At 42.6% G+C, this 21,195-nt stretch overlaps 1 protein-coding gene and 1 pseudogene across 15 annotated transcripts in view; one reads left to right on the forward strand and one right to left on the reverse strand.

Annotated features, from left to right (window-relative positions):
• C15H11orf80 (chromosome 15 C11orf80 homolog) overlaps nucleotides 1-21,195 on the reverse strand; it is a 94,630-nt gene that overhangs the window by 55,149 nt on the left and 18,286 nt on the right. The gene's annotated exons all lie outside the window — the stretch shown is intronic.
• On the forward strand, nucleotides 18,273-19,088 carry LOC104664757 (annotated as a pseudogene).

Below are 21,195 nucleotides of genomic sequence, written 5' to 3' on the forward strand. Positions count from 1 at the left end.
AGAAAAGACACAAAGTTCAGAAAACAGAAAATAGAGGTGGTAAACACTTATTAAAAGGTTCAGATACATATAATTAAAACTTTTAACCATCTCATTAACTTGTAAATTAGCTTAAATATTTTAAGTAATTGAAATTCCCAATGCCAGCAAAGTACGGTGAAGTTGGTAACTTTACTACAAATGTTAGCATTACATGACACAACTTTTTTTGGGGGGATGGAGTCTTACTTTGATGCCCAGGTTGGAGTGCAGTGGTGCGATCTCGGCTCACTGCAACCTCCACCTCCCAGATTGAAGTGATTGCCTTGCCTCAGCCTCCCGAGTAGCTGAGACTACATGCTATTTTTTTGTATTTTTAGTAGACATGGGGTTTCGCCATGTTAGCAGGCTGGTCTTGAACTCCTGATCTCAAGTGATCCGCCCATGTCAGCCTCCCAAAGTGCTGGGATTACAGGTATGAGCCACCACGCCTGGCTGACATGACTTTTTACAAAGCAATTTCAGGGCCATAAAAATGTACACAAACTTTGATCAAGTTAATTCTATCTCAGAAAATTAATCCTAAAATTTTCAATATAGTAAAAGGCTATACGCATTAAGATATTCATTCCAGTGATATTAATTAGCACTTATTGAGAACCGTGTATTCAGAATAACCACTGTGCTACATGCATTATACATATTACTTCACTTAATCCTCAAAACAATTTTATGAGGTAGGTGCTTTCAAAAGATCAAAAACTTGCTCAAGACCACACCGTATAATCTCCTAGCCACTATAACTATCCTGCTATTCATAATAATGGGGGAAAAAAAGAACAAATCTAAATGTCTATTAATAGAAAAATGGTTAATTTACGATACATCTTGATGGATAATTTAGCCATTAAAATAATGACTAGAAGACTATGTCATAACATGAAAAATGCTTATGTTAAGTAAAAAAAGACATAGGACAACATTATATATATTGTGATTACAACAGTATTAAAAAAACATGATGGGCATGATGCTGGCTCAGTGCAGCCTCCACCTCTTGGGGCCAAACTATCCTTCTGTCCCAGGCTCCCAAGAAGCTGGGACACTATAGGTGCACACCACCACGCTCAGTTAATTTTTGTATTTTTTTGTAGAGACTGGGTCTTGCCATGCTGCCCAGGCTGGTCTTGTACTACCAGCGTCAAGTGATCCTCCCATTTTGGCCTCCCAAACTGCTGTGATTACTAGCATAAGCCACTGTGCCTGGCCTAGAAAAAGCATTTTAGGAAATACAGCACTCATTCATAACAAACACTGCTGGCAAATTAGGGATAGAAAAGAATTTCCTAAACTTAACAGGAGCAGGTACAAAAACTATTGCAAATATACTTAATAATAATTTTTTTTTTTCTTTTAAGAAATGAGGACTTTCTGTGTTGACCAGGCTGGTCTCGAACTCTTGGCCTCAAATGATCCTCCAATCTTGACCTCCCAAAGTGCTGGGATTACAGGCATGAGCCACTGGTCCCGGCCAATGATAGACTTTTAAATAATCCTTCCTTGTTTAATTTCCTTGTTTAAGGAAAGCAAGACACAGATGCCTAATATTACCCCTGCTATTCTATTTAATACTAGTACTATTCTATCCAATACAATATGACAAGGAAAAGAAGTAAGCCATATGCCAGGCATGGTGGCTCATTCCTGTAGTTCCAGCAGTTTGGGAGGCCGAGGCAGGCAGATCACTTGAGGTCAGGAGTTCGTGATCAGGCTGGCCAACATGGTGAAATCCTGTCTCTACTAAAAATACACAAGTTACCCGGGCATGGTGGTGCATGCCTGTAGTCTCAGCTACTCAGGAGGCTGAGGTGGGAGAATCACTTGAACCTGGGAGGTGGAGATTGTAGTGAGCCGAGATCACACCACTGCACTCCAGCCTGGGTAACAGAGTGAGACTCTGTCTCAAAAAAAAAAAAAGGTAAGCTATATAAGGATTGAAAAGGAAAAGATGGAGTTGTCATAATTTAGAGATGCTTTGAGTGCCCATATAAAGGATCCAAAAGAATCCACAGATAAATTATCCAAATTAATGAGGGATTAATTAAGTAGGGTTGAAAAAATGAATACCATTCATAATAGCAACAAAAACTGTAAGACTATAGAAATAAATATAACAAAATATATCTAAGACCATTATGAAAAGAATTTAAAAGTGTTCACGTAAAAGATCTAAATAGGAATGACATAGTAAGATGGTGGGACAGGAAGCCCCAGGCCCTCACTTTCCCCTACAGAAAAACCAACTCAACAGCAATATCAAATTATCTTTTGTGAGAACTCCAGAAGCCAGTTAAGAGGTTGCAGAACCACAAGTGAACTCAAATCCAACAAGAGCCACATCCAAGCAAGACCCCAGCTAAAGAAATATCCCCTCATCTGAGACATCCTAGCCTTATGGCAAAGGAAAAGAAGCTACCAGCAAAATACACATAGACTCTTAAAGCTTCTCCTGGAGGGCAACACATGTCACTTCCACTCACATTTCATTGGCCCTGGCAAGTTACATGACCCAGCCTTATACTGATAGGGCAAAAAGTATAATTCTCCCAGAAGAAGAGGAGACAATATTTTGAGTAAATAATATCTGGCAAAATGGTCTCTAAAGTCAGGCAGACTTTGGCTTATAGCCATTTGCTCTTGGTTGAGCCCCTTATTCTCCTATAGAATCTATATACTGGAGATTATAGTGCCTATCTCTTAATTGTGACAACTAAAATTAAATAACATTTTTTAAAAGAAAATCTAAATAAATGACAAGCTATATCATCTCACAAAAACAATGCTAAAAATGTTCATAGCCACCAAATTAATCTATAATTCCATTTAATAGCAATCAAAATCACAAGATTTTTTGTGGAGTTTTTTTTTGGTTTTTTTTTGAGACAGAGTCTCATTCTGTCACCCAGACAGGAGTGCATTGGCACGATCTTGGCTCACTGCAACCTCTGACTCCTGGGTTCAAGTGATTCTCTCACTTCAGCTTCCAGAGTAGCTGAGATTACAGGCATGTGCCTCTACGCCCGGCTAATTTTTGTATTTTTAGTAGAGACGGGGTTTCACCATGTTAGCCAGGCTGGTCACTAACTCCCACCTCCTGTGATCTGCCGGCCTCGGCCTCCCAAAGCACTGGGATTACAGGCATGAGTCCCCATGCCCAGCCTAGAACTTAACTCATTATAAAACTCATAGGCAAGAGTAAAGGTTTTAAAAACCAAAGACGAGGCCAGGCGCGGTGACTCATGCCTGTAATTCCAGCATTTTGGGAGGCCGAGGCGGGCGGATCACGAGGTCAGCATATCGAGACCATCCTGGCTAACACAGTGAAACCCCGTCTCTACTAAAAATACAAAAAAAAAAAAAAAAAAATTAGCCGGGCGTGGTGGCGGGCGCCTGTAGTCCCAGTTACTTGGGAGGCTGAGGCAGCAGAATGGCGTGAACCCGGGAGGCGGAGCTTGCAGTGAGCGGAGATTGTCCACTGCACTCCATCCTGGGTGACAAAGCAAGACTCTGTCAAAAAAAAAAAAAAAAAAAGAAAAAAACACCAAAGACTATTCTGAAAAAGAAAAACAAGGAGGAGATATTTGCCCTATCATATAGCAAGATTTATTCTAAAGCTTTAGGAAATACAACTCTACAATACTTGCCCAGGCACAGAGATAAATACTAGATTACCCAGAAACAGACCCAAGCACATATAGAATCTTAGTATATGACAGAATAATAATATAAATTACTGGGTAAAGTACTATTCAATAATAAACTGAGTTGGGACAAGTAGCAATCTGTTTGGAAAAGGATTTAGATTCCTAACTTACACCATAAATAAAAATAAACTCCATTATGAAGTCAGCTGGTTAGCAAAGCAAAACAAAAATAAATAAACTCCAGATTCACTAGATGTAATAATAAATATAATTTTAAAACTTTAGCACTATTAAAGAAATTATATAGGCTGGGAGTGGTGGCTCACACCTATAATCCCAGCACTTTGGGAGGCTAAGGCGGGTGGATCACCTGAGGTCAGGAGATCGAGACCAGCCTGGCCAACATGGTGAAACCCCGTCTCTAGTAAAAATATAAAAATTAGCTGGGCTTGGTGGTGGGGGCCTGTAATCCCAGCTACTCGGGAGGCTGAGGCAGGAGAATTGCTTGAACCTGGGAGGCAGAGGTTGCAGTGAACTGAGATCGCACCATTGCACTCCAGCCTGAGCAACAGAGTGACACTCTGTGTCAAAAAAAAAAGAAAAAAGAAATTACATAAAATGTCATTATGACTTCAGTGTAGAAAAGAATTGTCTCTAATCAATGATTGCGGCTTTCACTTTATAAAACTAGAAACATCAAGCCTGTAATCCCAGCACTTTGGGAGGCTGAGACAGGCGGATCACGAGGTCAGGAGATCGAGACCATCCTGGCTAACACGGTGAAACCCCGTCTCTACTAAAAATACAAAAACTAGGGGCGAGGTGGCAGGCGCCTGTAGTCCCAGCTACTCGGAAGGCTGAGGCAGGAGAATGGCGTAAACCCGGGAGGCGGAGCTTGCAGTGAGCTGAGATCCGGCCACTGCACTCCAGTCCGGGCGACAGAGCGAGACTCCGCCTCAAAAAAAATAAAATAAAATAAAAAATAAAAAAATAAAACTAGAAACAGAAGAGCAAATAAGACCCCAAACAAGCAAAAGAAAGAATAAAAGATCAGAGTGTAAATGAATGAAATAGAAAACAACAGGAAGAACCTGGTTCTAGCCAGACTAATCAAGGAAAATAAAAGAGAAGACATAAATAACCAATACCAGGAGTAAGAAAGGAGATATTCCTAGAGATTCTACAAACATTAGAAAGATAGCAAGGAAAATTATGAACAATTTTATGTCAATAAACTCAATAACTTAGATAAAATGGACAAATTCCTTGACACAAACTACCCATGCTTACCAAGGAAAAAAAGAAGCCAGGTGCAGTGGCACACACCTATAATTCCAGCACTTTAGGAGGCTGAGGCAAGCGGATCACTTGAGTCCAGGAGTTCCATACCAGCCTGGGCAACACAGTGAGACTCTGTCTCTACAAAAAAATACAAACCAGGTATGGTGGTGCATGCCTATAGTCCTGAGTCTGAGGCAGGAGAATTGCTTGAGCCAGGGAGGTCAAAGCTGCAACAAGCTGAAATCACCCCACTGTACTCAAGCCTGGATGACAGAGACCATGTCGCAAAAAGAGAGAGAGACCAACCGTATAATTATTAAAGAAATTGAATTTGTAGTTAAAATATTTCCCAGGAAGGAAAAAATCAGGCCCAGATGGCTTCCTTGATGATTTGCACCAAATATTTAAGGAAGAAATTGTACCAAATATTTAAGGAAGAAATAATATCTTCTACAAACTCTTCTAGGCAATTGAAGAACAGAGAATATGTCCAAAGTAATTCTATGAGGCCAGCATTACTTGTACCAAAACGAGACAAAAACATTACAAGAAAAGAAAATTACACATATCCTTTGTGAACATAGATGCAAAAATTCTTAATAAAATTATGGCAAATCAAATCCAACAATACAGGCTGGAGTGTAGTGGCATGATCTTGGCTCACTGCAACCTCCACCTCCCAGGTTCAACTGATTCTGCTGCCTTAGCTTTGGAGTAACTGGGAAGACAGGCATGCAACACCACACCCAACTATTTTTGTATTTTTTAGTAGAGACGGGGTTTCGCCATGTTGGCAAGGCTGGTCTCAAACTCCTGACCTCAGATGATCTGCCCGCCTCAGCCTCCTAAAGTGCTGAGATTATAGGCATGAGCCACAGTGCCCGGCCAAGATTTTTATTTTTTGAGATAGGGTCTTGCTCTGTCTCCCAGGCTGGAGTACAGTGGCAAAATTATAGCTCACTGTACCCTCCAACTCCTGGGTTCAATCAATCCTCCTGATTCAGCCTCCTGAGTAGCTAGGACTATAGGCATGCAGCACCATGCCCAACTAACTTTTAGAAATGTTTTGTAGATATGGGCCTTGCTATGTTTCCCAGGCTAGTTTAGCAAGCTTGAAAAATATATAAACATCAATTGTATTTCAAATACTAGCAAGAAACAGTTGGAAAATGAAATTCTTAAAAAAAAAATACCACTTACTGGCCAGGTCACATTTGCAGTTAAGTCTTCCACTGAAGTCTTGAACCCCTCAAAGTCATCCATAAGGGTTGGAATCAACTTCTTCCAAACTCCTGTTAATGTTGATGTTTTGACCTCCTCCGATGAATGACAAATGCTCTTAATGACATCTAGAATGGTGACTCCTTTCCAAGTTTTCAATTGACTCTACACACTATCTATGGCAGCTATAGTCTTATAAAATGTATTTATTAAATAATAAGTCTTTAAAGTTGAAATTACTCCTTGAACCATGGGCTATTCATGGATGTTCTGGCAGTGCATTTGGCAGTCCCACACATCTGTCTCTTGCTTCAAGAGTACTTGGATGGAACAAACCCAGGGACTCCCTCTCTTCTGGCCTCCAACTGCCCTCCAATCTCCTCTCCACTTGCAACCTCTAGGATCATCTTCTCAGCCATCTCCTGCTTCTGGGACCAGCCAACACTGTTTTTGTGGTTAGCTCCTTCTTGCCAACTAGACTTATCAGAATTATTTCATCAAGTTGGAGGCAGCTGTCAATCGCTTGGTCAATTTGTATCTGTAGGCCTCCTACATCTCTCTCATTCTGGGCTTCTATTTTGACCGCAATGATGTGGCTCTAGAAGGCGTGGGCCACTTCTTCCACAAATTGGCTGAGCAGCGTAAGGGTGTAGAGCATGTCTTGAAGTTGCAAAGCCAGCATGGCAGCCATATTCTATTCCAGGACATTCATAAGCCATCTCAAGATGAGTAGGGTAAAACCCTGGATGCCATGGAATCCAACACAGCCATGTAGAAAAACCTGAACGAGGCCCTTTTGGATTTTCATGCCCTAGGTTCTGCCTACACAGACCCCTATCTCGGTGACTTCCTGGAGAGTCACTTCCTAGATGAAGAAGTGAGACTCATCAAGAAGATGGGCAACCACCTGACCAACCTCCACAGGCTTGCAGTCTCCCAGGCTGGGCTGGGCAAATATATCTTTGAAAGCATGACTAGGGGCTGGGTACGGTGGTTCACAGCTGTAGTCCCAACACTTTGGGAGGCCAAGGTGGGAGGACCACCTGAGGTCAGGAGTTTGAGACCAGCCTGGCCAATATGGTGAAACCCCATCACTACTAAAAATAAAAAATTAGCTGGGTGTGGTGGCGGGCACCTGTAATCCTAGCTACTTGGGAGGCTGAGGCAGAAGAATTGCTTGAGTCTGGGAGGTGGAGGTTGCAGTGAGCCAAATCATGCCATTGCACTCCAGCCTGGGCAACAAGACTGAGATGCCGTCTCAAAAAAAATAAACAAATAAAATGAAGTATGCCTTGTATTTATTAAACACCTGCTATATGCCAGACATTGTGCTGGGCTCTGGAAATATAGAAGTGATTAAGACAAACTATATTCCTTTCCTCATGGAGCTAACATTTTTCTTTTTCTTTTTTTTTTTTTTTTTTTTTGAGATGGAGTCTCACTCTGTCACCCAAACTGGAGTGCAGTGGCGAATCTTGGCTCAGTGCAACCTCTACCTCCCAGGTTCAAGCGATTCTTCTGCCTCAGCCTCCCGAATAGCTGGGATCACAGGCGCCCACCACCTCGCCTGGCTAATTTTTAGTAAAGACAGGGTTTCACCATGTTGACCAGCCTGGTCTCCAACTCCTGACCTCAGGCTGTTCACCCGCCTCGACCTTCCAAAGTGCTGAGATTACCGGCATGAGCCACTGGGCCCGGCTGGAGCTTACATTCTAATTAGGAAAGAATAAACAAACAAATACACCCTCCCCCACAAAAAAAATTCCTGAAGAATATGATAGGTGCTATAAAAGAAATAAGCCTAGTAATGAGGTTAACTACTTAGGTAGGGTTGTCACGGAAGGCCTCCCGGAAGAGAGGATATTTAAGCTGAAATATAGAAGTAGACCAACCAGTCACACAAAAAACTAGGGGAGAAATATCCCAAGTAAAGGGAACAAGTACAAAGCCTCAAAGAAGAGAAAGGGCTTTGTGTGTGTCAAGGAACAGAAACTAGTCCAATGTGGCTGGAGTACAAGTGAGTTGAGGAAATAAGTTTTATATATAATGTTTGGAGAGGCAGAAATGAGCCAGATCATTCAGTCTTGCAGTTTATGATGAGGTGTAGATTTTTCAGTTTCAATGCTAAGTATTGAGTTTTAAGAAGGGGAATGATGCAATCTACTTTTATATTTTTTAATTACTCTGATTGCTGTATGGAGAATGGATTTGATGCTTAGGGGACAGATTGAGGCTGAAGATATGGGGAAGGGAGATGAAGCAGTCAAAAACATAAACAGAAGCCTTCAGTACCCTCTATGTTCCAGGCACTACAGGAATTACTTAAAATAAATTTTCTCATTTTAGTCTTCCTAACAACGCAGTGTTATTATTCCCTCTTCACAAATGAGAAAACTGAGGCACAAGGAGGTTATGTAACTTGCCCATGACAAAGCTAGTAAGTGGCTAACCAGGATGGTTCTAAATGTTACAGTCATATGCTGCTGTTCCTCTAAATTTCTCAGCCTCTTTTTTTTTCCCCGAGACAGAGTCTTGCCCAGGCTGGAGTGCTGTGGTGCGATCTCGGCTCTCTGCAACCTCCACCTCCTGGGTTCAAGCGATTCTCCTGCCTCAGCTCCCTAAGTAGGTGGGGTTACGGATGCCTGCCACAACACCCAGCTAATCTTTTTTTTTTTTTTTTTGAGACAGAGTCTTGCTCTGTCACCAGGCTGGAGTACAGTGGTGCGATCTTGGCTCACTACAACCTCCGCCTCCCGGGTTCAAGCCATTCTCCTGCCTCAGCCTCCCAAGTAGCTGGGATTACAGGCATGCACCACCACACCCAGCTAATTTTTTGTATTTTTAGTAGAGATAGGGTTCCTCCATGTTGGTCAGGCTGGTCTCAAACTCCTGACCTCAGGTGATCCTCCCACCTTGGCCTCCTAAAGTGCTGGGATTACAGGCGTGAGCCACTGCGCCCAGCCTGTCTTATTTTCTAAATGTATATTTGGTACAACTTAAGTTTTTATTATGTCACACATAATGCTGCTACATATAATGTCGTGTTTCCTATTTCACCCAAGTCTTATCTAGATCATACAATGGTTCCACTGAACCTGACTAACAGCACGGAAGATGCTCAGTAAATGCTGGTTGATTATTGAAGTGCTCAGTTTCAGATACAGCTTTCACTGGCATAGATCGGGGGGGGCAAACTTTTTTGGTAAAGGGTCAGCTAGTAAATATTTTTCATGTTATGAGCCATATACTTTCTGCTGCAATTGTCACAACTACCCAACTCTGCCATACACTAGGTAGCTTAAACAAAGAGAAATTTATTTCTCACAATTCTGAAGACTGGGAAGTCCAAGATCAAGGTGCCAGTTGATTTGGTTCCTGATGAGGGCTGTCTTCCTGGCTTTTAGATAGCTGCCTTCTCATTGTGTGCTCACACGGCCTTTCCTCAGTGGATACAAGGGAGGGAGAGGGAAAAAGAGAATAATCTCTCTCTCCCTTCCTCTTCTTATAAAACCACTAATCTCATGAAGGCCCAACCCTCATGATCTAATCTAACCCCACTTACCTCCCAAAGGCCCCATCTCCAAATACTATCACTTTGGGGGCTGGGGCTTTACCATATGAATTTTGCTATTTGTCCTTTAATTGTTGTTGTATAAGTTCTTTATGTACACTGGATACTAGACTTTTCTTATCTGTGGATTATTTTTTCACTTTTTTTTTTTTTTTTTTTTTTTTTGAGGCGGAGTCTCGCTCTGTCGCCCAGGCTGGAGTGCAGTGGCCGGATCTCAGCTCACTGCAAGCTCCGCCTCCCGGGTTTACGCCATTCTCCTGCCTCAGCCTCCTGAGTAGCTGGGACTACAGGCGCCCGCCACCAGGCCCGGCTAGTTTTTTGTATTTTTTAGTAGAGACGGGGTTTCACTGTGTTAGCCAGGATGGTCTCGAACTCCAGACCTCGTGATCCGCCCGTCTCGGCCTCCCAAAGTGCTGGGATTACAGGCTTGAGCCACCGCGCCCGGCTCACCTTTTTTTTTTTTTTCTAAGTTTTGGAACTAGAGACCTTTATTTTCCAGCTTTTTTTTTTTTTTTAGGTATAATTGATCTTTTCACTTTCTTAATATCATCTTTTGAAGCATAAGAGTTTTTAATACTGATTAAGTCCAATTTCTCTACTTATCCTTTGGTTACTTGTGCTTTAAATGTCATACCCAAAAAATCATTGCCTAATCCAAGGTCATGAAGATTTAAACCTTTCTTTCTTTTCTAACAGTTTTATAGTTTTAGTTCTTTGATCCCTTTTGAGGTAATTTTTGTATGTGATGTCATCTGTCCATTTTTCAGAATGTAGCCATAAAGTCAGTGGCCATAAAGTCTACTCCAGAAAAAACACAATATCCCCTCTTCCCATTCCAGCCAAATTCCACTATACCACTATAGGGAGACAACTCTCCTTGTGTCCCCAGCTGAGAAGACTAAATATGTGTGGTAACCCAGAAGGACAGAGTTGGAACAATAAGTGCCCAGCTGATTACTCAATGAGGAATTGTAAAAGTTCAAGCATTTTAAGCCAGCTAGGTACAAGGCAGGTTAGCTCTCATGGGCTGCTGAATAAAAGCAGTTATGTACCACTCAGCCAGAGCATGAGCCAGCTCCCAGGATCTCTAATAATAAGAGCTATCCTTTTCCTCCTGCTTAATCTATCCAAGTTGAAAAGGAAAAGGATTATGTCAGGGTTGGTAAAAACCACTTCTGTCAGCCGGGTGCAGTGGCTCACGCCTGTAATCCCAGCACTTTGGGAGGCCGGGGTGGGCGGATCACGAGGTCAGGAGATCGAGACCATCCTGGCTCTCTCTGGTGAAACTCTGTCTCTACTAAAAATACAAAAAAAAAAAAAAAAAATTAGCTGGGTGTGGTGGTGGGCACCTGTAGTCCCAGCTACTTGGGAGGCTAAGGTAGGAGAATGGTATGAACTCGGGAGGCGGAGCTTGCAGTGAGCCAAGATCACACCACTGCACTCCAGGCTGGGCAACAGAGCGAGACTGTCTCAAAAAAAAAAAAAAAAAAAAAAAAAACCACTTCTGTCCTTTCCATCCCCTTCTGTCACATCAAATCATGAACATGTTCTCAATAGTGAAGTGCAATTAGATAAATGTAACAAAGAAAAGAGTAAAGAAATACTAAGGAAGCAAAAAAAGACAAAAATCTATTTGTTTTAGCATATCTTGATCTTCAACCAACCTTTATAAAATCTTACCAAGTGTTAGGTAAATTTGGCAACAAGAGTTTGTTTAGAATGTATCAAGAGCTTAAAATTAAGTGTAGTCTCTCACAGTTTAATGGATAACCAGCAATCTATGAGTCTACAAACGTTTCCTTTCTTAGTATATGAGGCTGAGGTAAGTCTCAGTTTCCTTATCTCTGAAACAGAGATGACGATAACCCTTATGTCTGACTGCTCCTCAAGAATAAGAGCATGTCTACAAAATGAGCTCCCAGGGGGAAAAGTGTTAGATAAATTCTGAGCCTTAGAGTTGTTGATTTCGTAAGATATAAAATTATAATAGATTTTTATTCTTGAATACAAGAATCTCAGACTTAAAAAAAAAAAAACGTGATTATGTCAGACATTCAAGAGTTCACCATTGTGAGTTTCTTACTCAATGTTGAGCAAGCCTGGACCTGTCAATCTCTCTAACCCATGAAAAGCACCACTCCTCACTTTCTTTCCCAACAAATTAACAAAGAGGACAAAAGTGAACTTGAAAACAAACAGGGCATTGTGGCTCACAATTGTAATCCTTACACTTTGAGAGGCCGAGGTGGGAGGATCGCTTGAGCCCAGGAGTTTAAAACCAGCTTTGGCAACATGGCGAGATCTCATCTCTACAAAAAATAAAATAATTAGCTGGGCATGGTGGTACACACCTGTGGTCCCAGTTACTCAGAAGGCTGTAAGTGGGAGGATCCCTTGAGCCCAAGAGGTCAAGGCTGCAGTGAGCTGTGGTCATGCCACAGCACTTCAGCCTGGGAAACAGAGCAAGACCCTGTCTCCAAAAAACAAAGCAATGAACAACAAAAAAGTCTCCCTGACACCAAAAGGGTGGTGTATAGGGAAGAGGCAAAAACTGAACTATCATAGCCATGTAGCCATATATCAACAGCAAAGCAGTCCTCCCTGTTTACAAGGACTGGTATTCTTTTTTTTTTTTTTGAGACGGAGTCTCACTCTGTTGCCCAGGCTGGAGTGCAGTGGCGCAATCTCAGCTCACTGCAAGCTCTACCTCCCAGGTTCACACCATTCTCCTGCCTCAGCCTCCTGAGTAGCTGGGACCACAGGCACCTGCCACCATGCCCGACTAATTTTTCTGTAGTTTTAGTAGAGACAGGGTTTCACCATGTTAGCCAGGATGGTCTCGATCTCCTGACCTCGAGATCCACCCGCCTCAGCCTCCCAAAGTGCTGGGATTACAGGCGTGAGCCACCGTGCCTGGCCAAGGACAGGTATTCTTATCTAGTCTTATGAAGGAAAAAGAAGGCTGTAAATTGTATTTGGGAAAAACACTTGCACATCTTTTTAAAATAACTGGCAATACTGTATAAAGAGCTAAGTTATGTCAATAAACATGGAAATAAGGAACTATTTTAAAAAGATAAAAATAAAAATCATATGAATAGAAGAAAGAGGAAACAGTAGCAAAATAGAGATCTATAAACATGGATTTTTTTCATATTCCTCCATCCACTTTCCTTCCCTCACTTGAATAAGGACATGATAGGAAGCAGACCTGAGCAAGTAGGACACACTGAAACAATCATGTTTCACTGACAGACATTTATGATAGAAACAGTTCTATATAAATGGATAAGTATACACATAAATGAATATATAAATGGAATTATACCTACGTGGATAAGTATTCAACGCAGACTAGTAGTACACATTTAGTATGACACAGTGACAATTTTTTAAACACATTAAGAACTTATCTATCTTAATGGGCATTATTCTTCAAAGTAGAGGGGCCTATCCTCTTGAGAGAAGGCCTTAAATCTGGCCTGAGGTACTCAGACCTAATATAATAATAAATAATCATTAAAAGGAAGAATGTAAGCTATGTTTAAATTAATAAGAATTACATATTATAAAGGCAGAATTAACAAAAAATCAATTACATAATGAGGAAACAAAAAAGGAGAAACCCCTCCCCCACCATAAAAACCAAGATTTTTAACCCTGGAGAATTATAAGTATGTCAATATCACTGAAAGGAATGCAGACATTATACAGTAAGTTCATTTCAAGAAAATGAACCCTATTTTAGACATGTTACACATGATATTTCAGAGGAACTCTCAAATGGAACAGCCTAATTGACATTCAAAGCTATTCCTTTGGAGTTTAGGAGATGTGTCAGTGATCAAGAGGGGGAAAAATAAGTCTCATCAGCATAGTTAATGTTAGTTAAAGTCTTAAAAGTAAGGGCCAGGCGCGGTGGCTCAAGCCTGTAATCCCAGCACTTTGGGAGGCCGAGACGCGCGGATCACGAGGTCAGGAGATCAAGACCATCCTGGCTAACACGGTGAAACCCCGTCTCTACTAAAAAATACAAAAAACTAGCCGGACGAGGTGGCGGGCGCCTGTAGTCCCAGCTACTCCGGAGGCTGAGGCAGGAGAATGGCGTAAACCTGGCAGGTGGAGCTTGCAGTGAGCTGAGATCCGGCCACTGCACTCCAGCCTGGGCAACAGAGCCAGACTCCGTCTCAAAAAAAAAAAAAAAAATAGAAAAGCTGTCTGAATTGAATGTAGAATAATGATGCAGAATAATGAAGGGAAGAAAGGCACCTTAGGGACTGAACTTTGGGGAATATCCTCTGGGTTATGAGAGAAGCTCTTTGAACTTACACCTCCATTACAGTACTAATCACACTGCATTTTATTTGCAAAGCTGCCTCTATTTCCTGTGACTTCTTTGTGGCAAGGTAGATGTTTCAATAAAAGTTTACTGAATAAAAGTATAAATAGTTAAGGACTAGAGAAGCAAGGGGAAAAAAGAGAAAATAAACCAGTAGAGAAGTAGGTGAGTAGGGAGATTACAATGGTCATTGTTTGTTAATCCAGCATAAATAAAATACCCAGAAATATGAGCCTATTTTGTACAGGAATTGATCTAAAGTATTCCAGATCCAGAGAAAAAAGTACCTGGATACAACCCTGGTAGAACAGACTGAAGAGTAAAGGAAACTGAAGCTGATAGTTCTTCAACAGTTCAGCTCCCCTGAAGAGGGATCAGACCACTTGTTTTAGACACTGAGAGAAATTAGCCAAATAATGAAGACAACAACATAAACTGAATTCAGAGATATATTAATTTTGTATAAATATATAATTTTTTAGCATCTAGAAAACTGATGAGTAATGAATCCAGCTGCCAGAGACTCCCTGATGAAGCTAATTAAACAGTGAAAGATCAGTAAATGGAGCAATTTAAAGTAGCTTGCTACTAGTTTAATAGTGTCAGAATCTCTAAATAATAATAGTAAAAAAGGCATAATTAATAGTGCATAAACCAGGGAGCTAAGGGATTCCTGTCTTAGTCTTCACCAATTTCCTTTGTGAGGTTCACTGAGTAATTTTTGTTACTAATTAGTAAGAATAACTAGGCCAGGCATGGTGGCTCACGCCTGTAATCCCAGCACTTTGGGAGGCTGAGGCAGGCAGATCACCTGAGGTTAGGGGTTCGAGACAAGCCTGGCCAACATGGTGAAACCCCAACTCTACTAAAAATATAAAAATTAGCTGGCTATGGTGGCAGGCGCTTGTAATCCCAGCTACTTCGGAGGCTGAGGCAGGAGAATTTCTTGAACCTAGGAGGCAGAGGTTACAGTGAGCCAAGATCCCGCCACTGCACTCCAGCCTGGGTGACAAGAGTGAGACTTCGTCTCAAAAACAAACAAACAAAAAGAGTAAGTAGCATTATTGAGTAGAGGTTAATATTAAGAGCCCTAACAGCTGGAGAGAAGACTTAGGCTGCAGTTGGCTACTAAATGTGATTGACCATGAGCAAATGATTCAATTTTAATTGTGTACTTGATGTGCAGTACTTCCTCTTTGTACAAAGAGTTAGCTACTCACAATTTATCACAATAAGGATTAAATGAAATTGCTTTGAGTTTTAAAAATAACAGTTCAATTAAAACTAAGTCACCATGACAAAAATTGTCTAGAGTTTATAGTACCGGCATAATGAATATGCGGTTATTCCATAAATGATACTCAACTCAATACCCACTCCCTAAGAGTAACAATGATAATAAAACTATTCCCTTGTAGTTACATGGCTTTTCACTTTTCTCAAAGCATTTTCACAAATATTAGTCAAACGAATAGCCTTATATATGATCTGACCACTCCTTGTACAAGCATATTAAGTGCAGGTTTATTTTGCAGGGAATGCTCCTATCTCCTTCCCTAGTGCTAATAATATATTCCCTTTTATTTATATAGTTTTTTTTTTTTTTCTTTTGAGACAAGATCTCACTCTGTCACCAAGGCTGTAGTGCAGTGGTGCAATCACAGCTCACTGCAGACTTGACCTCCTGGGCTCAAATGGATCTCCTGCCTCAGCCCTCAGTAGCTGGGACTGCAGGCATGCTCAGCTGATTTTCACATGCCTGGCTGATTTTTTTTTTTTTTGTAGAGATGGGGTTTCACCATGTTGCCCAAGGCTCAAGCAATCTGCCTACCTCAGCCTCCCACAGTGCTGGGATTTTAGTCAGAGCCACCGTGCCTGACCAGATTTTCACTTCTTTTCTTTTCTTTTTTTTTTTTTTGGAGACGGAGTCTTGCACTGTCGCCGGAGCTGGAGTGCAGTGGCATGATCTCAGCTCACTACAACCTTCACCTCCTGGGTTCAAGCGATTCTCCTGCCTCAGCCTCCCAAGTAGCTGGGATTACAGGTATCCACCACCACCCCCAGCTAATTTTTTTTTGTATTTTTAGTAGAGACGGGGTTTCACTATGTTGACCAGGCTGGTCTTAAACTCCTGACCTCGTGATCCTCCCGCCTTGGTCTCCCAAAGCGCTGGGATTACAGGCATGAGCCACCGTGCCTGGCCGATTTTCACATCTTTCAAAGCAATTTCACAGATATTAACTGGAGCAGGGCCACTAGGAATGATCTTTCCCTTCTCTGCATCAACCCAAAGACAGTAATTCAAAAATGAAGAGTAAGGAAAAACTTATAAATAATCTAGATGTTTTGAAGGCAGTCAGCCCATGATTCTTGAACTTGGATTCAGATCTCCCAAAAGTCTCAGAATCAGAGCAAACTCTTCAGGACAATAGCTGATGTTCCCTTTCTTCTAGGCATAAGCTTAAGGAGGCAATAGAATAGAGTAATTAAGATATCTTCACTAGGGGCATAAAGGGAGAAACCAAATCTATCTTGTTCACTACTATAACCGTCTTTAAGTCGAGCACAAGGCCTAATGCATAGTAAATGCTCAATAAATCATCATTGTGATTAATACTAAAGGGAGAACATTCTTACCAAATACAGAATGTTCTGGAGCTAAAATAAAAATCTTAGCTGGGCAGGGTGGCTCACACTTGTAATCCCAGTGTTTTGGGAGGCTATTGCATGAGAGCTTGAGACCAGTCAGGAGTTTGAGACCAGTCAGGGCAACAAAGTGAGATCCCATCTTTAGAAAAAAATTTAAAAAGTAACTGGGCATGGAGGTGTGCACATGTGACCCTAGCTACTCAAGAGGCTGAGGCTGGAGGATAGCTCAAGCCCAGGAGCTTAGGGTTGCAGTGAGCCATGATCACACCACTGCACCCCAGCTGGGTGACAGAGCAAGGCTCTGTCTCAAAAATAGTAACAGGACAGGTGCAGTGGCTCATGCCTGTAATCCCAGCATTTTGGAAGGCCGAGGTGGGAGGACTACTTGAGCCCAGGAGTTCAGGACCAGCCTGGGCAACATAGTGAGACCTCATCTCTACAAAATAATAATAATAATGTTTAAAATCTCATTTTTTTTGTTTACTTTTCTTCCACAATTAGTTTTTAAATGCGTTCAAAAAAAAAATTAACGTACTCACACCAGGTAGAACCTAAACAAAATTAGGGTCACAGAGCAAAAGCAGAAGTCTGTTAAATATCCAAGGATACAGACAGTTGGAAGGTAGATTCAGAGGGCCAAGACAATTTACAAAGGAAAAGGGGAATACCTCTGATCACTTCATTTAGCAAGCAAACATTTTTAAGTCCTCATTATTTTTTATTTTAGAAACAGTCTTACTTTGTCACCCAGGCTGGAGCACAGTGGCGTGATCATAGCTCACTGCAACCTCAAATGCCTGGGTACAAACAATTCTGCCTCAGCCACCTGAGTAGCTGGGACTACAGGTATGCGCCACCACGCATGGCTAATTTTTTTATTTTTTGTAGAGATGGGGGTCTCAATATATTGCCCAGGCTAGTCTCTAACTACTGGGCTCAAGCGATCCTTCCATCTTGTCCTCCCAAAGCGCTGGCATTATAGGTGTGGGACACTTCACCTGGCCTGTCTCCATCCTTCAATTAAAAATTACTTCAGAAAAGAAGTTTCGAAAGGTAGAATTGTTTCCTATATATTTCTGTCTTTAGAGTATTCATCTTGCAACTGAGTTGTAAAAATAGTTTTTCTTTGATATGACCAAGATAAAGAAAGATACTGGCCGGACGCGGTGGCTCACGCCTATAATCCCAGCACTTTGGAAGGCAGAGGAGGGCGGATCACGAGATCAGGAGTTCGAGGCCAGCCTGACCAACATGGTGAAACCCTGTCTCTACTAAAAATGCAAAAATTAGCTGGGTGTGGTGGTGCGCACCTATAATCCCAGCTACTCAGGAGGTTAAGACAGGAGAATCGCTTTAACCCAGGAGGCGGAAGATTGCAGTGAGCCACGATCTAGCCACTGCTCTCCAGCCTAGGCGACAAAGCGAGACTCCGTCTCAAAAAAAAAAAGAAAAGAAAAGAAAAGGGTACTTTGGGCGCCTAGCCCTGGGTTGTCCTTTGCATCCGCACGTGTTCGCGGTCCTTTCCACCATGCTGTCACTGCGGCGCTGCGTGCCCCATGTGCTGGGCTTCTGCGCCGCTGGCCTCCACACCGCCTGCGCCTGCCGCGCCTTTCCGGGAGCTCCTGCAGCCCGCGCCCGCTGTGCGCCCGGCCCTTTGGGCTGCTCAGTTTGCATGGGTTCGGCGGCCCGGCCTCCTGCCGCCTCGCGGGCACTGAGCCTGCGGCTGGGGGTGCGGCGTGCGAAGGAGACAAAGCTTTTACTGATTTCCTGAGTGATGAAATTAAGGAGGAAAGGAAAATACAGAAGCATAAAACCCTTCCTGAGATGTCTGGAGTTTGGGAGCCGGAACTGAATGGGACAGATGCTAGATTAGTGCGGAAAGTTGCCAGGGGGAAAAAAATCACTGTCACTTTCAACATTAACAACAGCATCCCACCAACATTTGATGATGAGGAGGAACCCTCCCAAGGGCAGGTTGAAGAACCTGAATTGACATCAACTCCCCATTTCGTGGTTGAAGTTATAAAGAATGATGGCAAGAAGGTCCTGATGAGGTTGGACAAGAGGAGGCTGAGCGACATCTTCTCTATCAGGGAAGTTAGCTTTCAGTCCACTGGTGAGTTTGAATGTAAGGATACTAATTATACACTCAAAACAGATTCCCTGGACTGGGCCTTATATGACCACCTGATGGATTTCCTTGCGGACCAAGGGGTGGACAACACTTTTGCAGATGAGTTGGTGGAGCTCAGCACAGCCCCAGAGCACCAGGCGTACATTACTTTTCTTGAAGACCTCAAAAGTTTTGTCAAGAGCCAGTAGAGCAGACAGACACTGAAAGCCATAGTTTTATGGCTTTCCAGTGAACACATCCTACTATGAAACTAGACATGTGCTTTGAAAGGATTATCATCCTAATATCATGGAGAAAAAATACCAAATTTAAATTCTATGTTTTGCACACTCATTTACTATCTTTTTTTTTCTTTCTTTCTTTCTTTTTGAGACGGAGTCTCTTGCTCTGTCGCCCAGGCTGGAGTGCAGTGGCACTATCTTGGCTCACTGCAAGCTCCACCTCCCGGGTTTATGCCATTCTCCTGCCTCAGCCTCCCAAGTAGCTAGGGCTACAGGCGCCCGCCACCACGCCCGGCTAATTTTTTGTATTTTTAGTAGAGATGGGGTTTCACTGTGTTCGCCAGGATGGTCTCAATCTCCTGACCTCGTGATCCGCCCGCCTCAGCCTCCCAAAGTGCTGGGATTACAGGAATGAGACACCGCACCCGCCCTATCATTTTTTTCTATACAAATCGATTGTTTCTAGATTTTTGTATAACATGATAGACAATAAAATGGGTTTATGGCCGGGCGCGGTGGCTCAAGCCTGTAATCCCAGCACTTTGGGAGGCCGAGACGGGCGGATCACGAGGTCAGGAGATTGAGACCATCCTGGTTAACACGGTGAAACCCCGTCTCTACTAAAAAATACAAAAAACCAGCCGGGCGAGGTGGCAGGCGCCTGTAGTCCCAGCTACTCGGGAGGCTGAGGCAGGAGTATGGCGTAAACCCGGGAGGCGGAGCTTGCAGTGAGCTGAGATCCGGCCACTGCACTCCAGCCTGGGCGACAGAGCAAGACTCCGTCTCAAAAAAAAAAAAAAAATGGGTTTATGTCCTCCAAAAAACAAAGAAAGAAAGGTGCTTTAATAATTGAGTTGCTATAAATTTGGGTATAAATTTAAATTTTTAATTGATTTGCATTTTACAAAGCACGAAGAAAAGTTGTCATTAAAAAATGGTAATACATTTCATAAACATTTATTTTATAACATTATACCTTTCCAATGTAGCTTTTTGGTTGCTCCCATTTTTCTGTTTGTGACCAAGTCTTGCTGTCTCCCAGGCTGGAGTACAGTGGTGTGTGATCACGGCTTACTACGGCCTTGACCTCCCAGGCTCAAGCAATCTTCCCGCCTCAGTCTCCTAAGTAGCTGGGACTACAGGACTCTATAGCTGTGCACCACCATGTCTGGCTAATTTTTTTTTTTTTTTTTTTTTGTAGAGAGGGAGTCTCGTGATGGTGCTAGGCTGGTCTTGAACTCCAAAAAGTTCTACTGGATCAAGCAATCCGCCTGCCTTGGCCTCCTAAAGTGCTGGGATTACAGGCATGAGCCACTGTGCCTGGCCAGTTGTTGCCATTTTAATACACAGTATGTTTTCTTTTCTTTTCTTTTCCTTTTTTTTTTTTTTGAGACAGACTCTTACTCTGTCACCCTGGAGTGCAATGGCATGATCTTGACTCACTGCAGCCTCTACCTCCTGGGTTCAAGTGATTCTTCTGCCTCAGCCCCATCAAGTAGCTAGGACTATAGATAGGCGTGCACCACCATGCCTGGCTAATTTTTGTATTTTTAGTAGAGATGAGGTTTCATCACATTGACCAGTCTTGAACTCCTGACCTAGGTGATTCGCCTGCCTTGGCCTCCCAAAGTGCTGGGATTACAGGCATGAGCCACTGGGCCTGGCCACAGTATATTTTCTGAAAGCAAGGACAGATGCAAACTTTTAAAAATCTACTAATATTCCAGATTTAGTCTGGGAAAGTTTGTTTTAAAAAATTATTCTGGCCAGGCGCGGTGGCTCAAGCCTGTAATCCCAGCACTTTGGGAGGCCAAGGCGGGCGGATCACGAGGTCAAGAGATCGAGACCATCCTGGCTAACACGGTGAAACCCCGTCTCTACTAAAAATACCAAAAAAACTAGCCGGGCGAGGTGGCGGGCGCCTGTAGTCCCAGCTACTCCGGAGGCTGAGGCAGGAGAATGGCGTAAACCCGGGAGGCGGAGCTTGCAGTGAGCTGAGATCTGGCCACTGCACTCCAGCCCTGGGCGACAGAGCGAGACTCCGTCTCAAAAAAAAAAAAAAATTATTCTGTAAAACCCGTAAATTAACAATTCAT

Source organism: Rhinopithecus roxellana, chromosome 15, assembly GCF_007565055.1.
Source record: "Rhinopithecus roxellana isolate Shanxi Qingling chromosome 15, ASM756505v1, whole genome shotgun sequence".
NCBI classification, from domain to species: domain Eukaryota; kingdom Metazoa; phylum Chordata; class Mammalia; order Primates; family Cercopithecidae; genus Rhinopithecus; species Rhinopithecus roxellana.